We start from the raw sequence: 7,100 nt of genomic DNA on the forward strand, positions 1-7,100 counted from the left end.
ACATTGTACCTAAGTTGTGTTATGAACAGCTTTCTATGTGCATATTCCTGACGTCCTTATATGAATAAAGGTAAATTATAATATGTAGTTTTGTAAGGCGCTAATGGATAATGTCTGTGCCTCAGATGCTTTTGCTTTGTAATTGACGTACTTTATAGTGATTGTAGTATGTACAGGGTATGTATGCGCAAATGTGGCCTTTGCATGGGTATGTGACAAGCAGTTGTGGTAAAGTTATGTTTTAGTAGTAATGAGTGGTTATACCGTGGGACCGTGTGTCCGCTGCTTGGACTACGCTATCTGGTGGCCGATTGTGAACCGCTAGAATCACAGCAGGTAAGCCTGCGCGGAATAGGGCAGTGGTGACGCCGACCGGTGTTAGGCGAGCATTGGTAGTTTCATCTGGTAACTTCAGTTTCATATTTTATGGAAAGAACGACCACGAGAGCAGTTTTTTATTATTTTTTATGGGTTGTGACAATGATTTTTATCAGATGGTCCGCCTCATGCGCCATGATGTCCATATGGTTTTATAAATGTCAATGCACGTTTCAGGTATTTAGTTCTGTAATAAATGTAATGAATACAGTTAACTCATGTAAGCCCTCCCTCAAACCTGTTACATTATACCTTCACAGAACCGATGATGGCACCTTCAGAGTGCTCAAACCGGTAATCTTTCTTTCTTTCTTTCTTTCATTCTCGGGGCCTTTGTCCCGCTCCAACACGAGGTTGGCTATGTTATGACGGACTTGGCAGTGTTAATTGCAGAGGACGGCCGAATGCCCTTCCTGCTGCCACCCCGAACCCCTTGGGACGGAAGCAGTGTACCCCAGCTCTCTGCGTCTAGTGTAAGTCATGAAATTGTGCGAACGTTTTTCAAATGTCTGTGAGTCGTGGAACTGAGGAGGAACTTGGGAACCAGCCCCGTATTCACCTAGCAGGATGTGGAAAACCGCCTAAAAACCACATCCAGGCTTGCCGGCACACCGGCCCTCGTCATTAATCCGCATGGGCGGGGCCGGCGCGCCTACCCGAGTCCAGGAAGCAGCGCGTTAGCGCTCTCGGCTACCGTAGCGGGTCAAACCGGTCATCTAGTAAACGATTGTGGCTTTTCAATTATTTTAATTAGAATTTGTTTCATGTGATAACCTTGCGTATCCATGGTGCTTGAGAACCTTTAGCCAATAGGCAGCGCCGAGTACCAGAAGAAAGCTTATTTGGAAGATTGGCGTTGTGCATTAGTGTATGCGTTGCCCGATTTTGTCTGCCCCCCATTAATTTTTCTGATTTTGGAAGTAAAGGATTGGGCACGTCGTTTTCAATTGGAGGCGCAGTGAAACTGCGTAAAATAAATTTGCGTTCTACCAGTGAATGAAGTGTTTTAATTCCACAATGATCCAGCCCTTCCCAGTTTTCCTCCCTAGCTGAAGTAAAACGCCACAGTTATCACCATCTCACTCTCGTGATCGACCTCTGCTGACAGAACCTTTTTATACTTGACGCTCTCGTGATATACAGTGATCAAGTCCGCTTTACATACCAGTGACGGATTACCGTTTTTTTTAGATGGTTTACTTCTACGCTGCTATGAGTCGGTGATGTACGAGGAGTCTCTGAAGTAAGTGGTGGTGGTGGTGGTGGTGGTGGTGGAGAGGGTTGTAAGGGAGCACGACGGAAAGGTCTTCGGCGCCCGCTCAGTAATAGTTTGAGACGGGTGTCAAGAAAAGGCTCAGAACAGTAAGATAAAACAGAACGTGATACACAGGTAACAAGCTTGGAAAAATATGGGCCTACCCACACCGCAACGTGGGACGAAGCATGCCGTCAGCAGTAAAACGTGGACAACACAGGAAGAAAGTGGTAGAGGGAGCTAAAACAATGTAGCAGATGGACCGCAAGGAAAAAAGGGAGGAGCGAGCAACTTTGCAATACACTACAACTACATCTACATCCACCCTCCGCAAGCCACCTGACGGTGTGTGGCGGAGGGTACCTTGAGTACCTCTATCGGTTCTATTCCAGTCTCGTATTGTTCGTGTAAAGAAGGATTGTCGGTATGCCTCTGTGTGGGCTCTAATCTCTCTGATTTTATCCTCATGGTCTCTTCACGAGATATACGTAGGAGGGAGCAGTATACTGCTTGACTCCTCAGTGAAGGTATGTTCTCGAAACTTCAACAAAAGCCCGTACCGAGCTACTGAGCGTCTCTCCTGCAGAGTCTTCCACTGGAGATTATCTGTTATCTCCGTAACGCTTTCGCGATTACTAAATGATCCTGTAACGAAGCGTGCTGCTCTCCGTTGGATCTTCTCTATCTCTTCTATCAACCCTATCTGGTACGGATCCCACACTTGTGAGCAATATTCATGCAGTGGGCGAACAAGTGTACTGTAACCCACTTCCTTTGTTTTCGGATTGCATTTCCTTAGGATTCTTCCAACGAATCTCAGTCTGGCATCTGCTTTACCGACAATCAACTTTATATGATCATTCCATTTTAAATCACTCCTAATGCGTACTCCCAGATAATTTATGGAATTAACTGCTTCCAGTTGCTGACCTGCTATATTGTAGCTGAATGATAAAGGATCTGTCTTTCTGTGCATTCGCAGCACATTACACTTCTCTACATTGATATTCAATTGCCATTCACTGCACCATGCGTCAGTTCGCAGCAGATCCTCCTGCATTTCAGAACAATTTTCGATTGTTACAACCTCTCTATATACCACAGCATCACCCGCAAAAAGTCTCAGTGAACTTTCAATGTTATCCACAAGCTCATTTATCTATATTGTGAGTAGCAACGGTCCTACGACACTCCCCTGCGGCACACCTGAAATCAATCTTACTTCATAAGACTTCTCTCCATTGAGAATGACATGCTGCGTTCTGTTATCTACAAACTCTTCAATCCACACAATTGGTCTGATAGTCCATATGCTCTTACTTTGTTCATTAAACGACTGTGGGGAACTGTATCGAACGCCTTGCGGAAGTCAAGAAACACGGCATCTACATGGGAACCCGTGTCTATGGCCCTCTGAGTCTCGTGGACGAATAGCGCGAGCTGGGTTTCACACGATCGTCTTTTTCGAAACCTATGCTGATTCCTCCAGCCTAGACACATCACAAAACTTTAAAACCCTAGACACACACGTCGCATCATTAGCTGTAAGTAGGCTGTTAGGTTTTTATATTGGTATCGCCACGTAGCCCTCTGTATGAAAATCACTGGATGTGCTGTGTGCAGTCTGTGGCTGGTTAGCATTGTTGCAATATTCGCTATTGTAGTGCTGGGCAGTTGGCTGTTAACAGCGCGTAGCGTTGCGCAGTTGGAGGTGAGCCGCCAGCAGTGGTGGATGTGGGGAGAGAGATGGCGGAGTTTTGAGAGCAGATGATCTGGATGTCTGTCCATCAGAGACAGTAAATTTGTAAGACTGGATGTCATGAACTTATATATATATATATATATATATATATATATATATATATATATATATATATATAATGACTTTTGAACACTATTAAGGTAAATACATTGTTTGTTCTTTATCAAAGTCTTTCATTTTCTAACTATGCCTATCAGTAGTTAGTGACTTCAGTAGTTCGAGTAATGAAGATTTTTGTGAGGTAAGTGATTCATGAAAGGTATAGGTTACTGTTAGTGAGGGCCATTCTTTTGTGCGGATTTTTGGAAGTCAGATTGCGTTGCCCTAAAAATATTGCGTGTCAGTTTAGTGTTGATCAGGATAAGTAAAGAGAGAAATGTCTGAGGACGTTCAGTTCTGCTCAGCTGTTTGAAGAGAAAATAATGTAAGAGGTTTATCAGCACAGTCATTCATAAATTTCTCTAAGGGGACGTTTCATAGCTAAAACACAGGGCAGATCCCCATCAACCTGTGCTTCTGCCCTTGCATCACGGTATAAAATGCAGTCAAAATATGGCGGACAGAGATGTGCACACCACAAGAAAGCTATGTGTGAGAGGACAGTGCCCGATCCGAAGACGCGTGAGGGTCACTTCCTCCCGCCTGAGCAACCGGCAGGAGGAACGCCACGGCCGAGTTGTTGACTTCACCAACCGCAGTGTACTGCGCGTCACCGCCAGCCATTCTTCCTCCCACAACTCCGTGCGCTTCTTGTGAGGTGCAGAAATGACACACTGCAAGGGAATAGGACACTTTGAAAGTGTGAGAATGACCAGTGGGTCGTGCCTGCGTGGCTCAGCCGGTAAGAGCATCGCTCGCGGTTCCTAAGTTCCGGGTTCGAGTCCCGGTCTGGCAGGCGGTTCTAATCTGTCAGGGAGACTCAGGAAGAGGCTTCCCTACGTCCGACTGCTCCGGGACGGGTACGTCGTGCGTGACGCGTTCGCTACGAAGGACCGCGCAGCGGCAATTACACCGCCGGCAGTGGACGAGCGACTACGGACGGGTCACGCTCAGAAGTGATGCATCGGCGGCGCGGTCGGCGTTGATGGATGTGCAGCTCCATGCAAGCGCGCGCGCACACACACACAACACACACACACACGAACACACACACACTCACGCACGCATTACCCAGCTGTCAAAGCTTACACCTACGCTCCGGCCGCCGTCGTTAATCACAGGTTTCTCCCGGGCGCAGCCACGCGGCGACCCAACCCCAGCCACTGGTTATGCGGCCAGCGAGATCCGGTGCGCCGTATCCCACGGACATGCCCGTCTCGGCCGGTGCTGAAAACTGCCTGTGTCTTACGACTGTGACAAGGCGAAACCGTGTTTTCAGCTGCGTGGCTCGGATACGGGAATCCTGTAGCATACTTCATAGGAACGTGAGGCAAGGCGTAGTCATCAAGGTTCTCATCAACGAAGTCTGACCACTACATGGGAGAGGATGCCAAATTAAACACCTTTTAGCCATCAAGTTTCCAACAATTTTTTATTTGGCCACCAGTTTCACCGGTTTTCTACGCTGTCTTCCCTCCCCTGACTAATATCTAGGAAGAATCGACCTCGTCTAACGTAAGGTTGGCAGGTGATGGTTGAGGTGATCACTTTTAAAATCTACACTACTGACCATTAAACTTGCTACACCACGAAGATGACGTGCTACAGACGCGAAATTTAACCGACAGTAAGAAGATGCTGTGATATGCAAATGATTAGCTGTTCAGAGCATTCATACAAGGTTGGCGCCGGTGGCGACATCTACAACGTGCTGACATGAGGAAAGTATCCAACCGATTTCTCACACATAAACAGCAGTTGACCGGCATTGCCTGGTGAAAGGTTGTTGTGATGCCTCGTGTAACGAGGAGAAATGCGTACCATCACGTTTCCGACTTTGATAAAGGTCGGATTGTAGCCTATCGCGTTTGCGGTTAATCGTATCGCGAGATTGCTGCTCGCGTTGGTCGAGATCCAATGACTGTTAGCAGAATATGGAATCGGTGGGTTCAGGAGGGTAATACGGAACGCCGTGCTGGATCCCAACGGCCTCGTATCACTAGCTGTCGAGATGACAGGCATCTTATCCTCATGGCTGTAAGGGATCGTGCAGCCACGTCTCGATCCCTGGGTCAACAGATGGGGACGTTTGCAAGACAACAACCATCTGCACGAACAGTTCGACGACGTTTGCAGCAGCATGAACTATCAGCTCGGAGACCGTGGCTGCGGCTACCCTTGACGCTGCATCACAGATAGGAGCGCCTGCGATGGTGTAGTCAACGACGAACCTGGGTGCACGAATGCCAAAACGTCATTTATTCGTATGAATCCAGGTTCTTTTTACAGCATCATGATGGTCGCATCCGTGTTTGGCGACATGGCTGTGAACGCACATTGGAAGCGTGTATTCGTCATCGCCATACTGGCGTATCACCCAGCGTGATGGTATGGGGTGCCATTGGTTACACGCCTCGGTCACCTCTTGTTCGCATTGACGGTATTTTGAACAGCGGACGTTACATTTCAGATGTGTTGCGACCCGTGGCTCTACCCTTCATTCGATCCCTACGAAACCCTACATTTCAGTAGGATAATGCACGACCCCATCTTGCAGGTGCTGTACGGGCCTTTCTGGATACAGAACACGTTCGACTGCTGCCCTGGCTAGCACATTCTCCAGATTTCTCACCAATTGAAGACATTTGGTCAATGTGGCCGAGCAAGTGGCTCGTCGTAACATGTTAGTCACTACACTTGATGAACTGTGGTATCGTGTTGAAGGTGCATGCGCAACTGTACCTGTGCACGCTATCCAAGCTCTGTTTGACTCAATGCCCAGGCGTATCAATTCCGTTATTACGGCCAGAGGTGGTTGTTCTCGGTACTGATTTCTCAGGATCTATGCACCCAGATTGCGTGAAAATGTTATTGCACGTCTGTTCTAGTATAATATACAGGGTTATTACAAATGATTGAAGCGATTTCACAGCTCTACAATAACATTATTTGAGATATTTTCACAATTCTTTGCACACACACACAAAAACTCAAAAAGTTTTTTTAGGCATTCACAAACGTTCGATATGTGCCCCTTCAGTGATTCGGCAGACATCAAGCCGATAATCAAGTTCCTCCCACACTCGGCGCAGCATGTCCCCATCAATGAGTTCGAAAGCATCGTTGATGTGAGCTCGCAGTTCTGGCACGCTTATGGGCAGGGGAGGTTTAAACACTGAATCTTTCGCATAACCCCACAGAAAGAAATCGCATGGGGTTAAGTCGGGAGAGCGTGGAGACCATGATATGAATTGCTGATCATGATCTCCACCACGACCGATACAGCGGTTTTCCAATCTCCTGTTTAAGAAATGCCGAACATCATGATGGAAGTGCGGTGGGGCACCATCCTGTTGAAAGATGAAGTCGGCGCTGTCGGTCTCCAGTTGTGGCATGAGCCAATTTTCCGCGGGCTACGCGTGAAACTTGCCCGCACGCGTTCAACCGTTTCTTCGCTCACTGCAGACCGACCCGTTGATTTCCCCTTACAGAGGCATCCAGAATCTTTAAACTGCGCATACCATCGCCGAATGGAGTTAGCAGTTGGTGGATCTTTATTGAACTTTGTCCTGAAGTGTCGTTGCACTGTTATGACTGACTGATGTG

The sequence above is a fragment of the Schistocerca cancellata genome, chromosome 10, assembly GCF_023864275.1.
Source record: "Schistocerca cancellata isolate TAMUIC-IGC-003103 chromosome 10, iqSchCanc2.1, whole genome shotgun sequence".
In the NCBI taxonomy this organism is placed as follows: domain Eukaryota; kingdom Metazoa; phylum Arthropoda; class Insecta; order Orthoptera; family Acrididae; genus Schistocerca; species Schistocerca cancellata.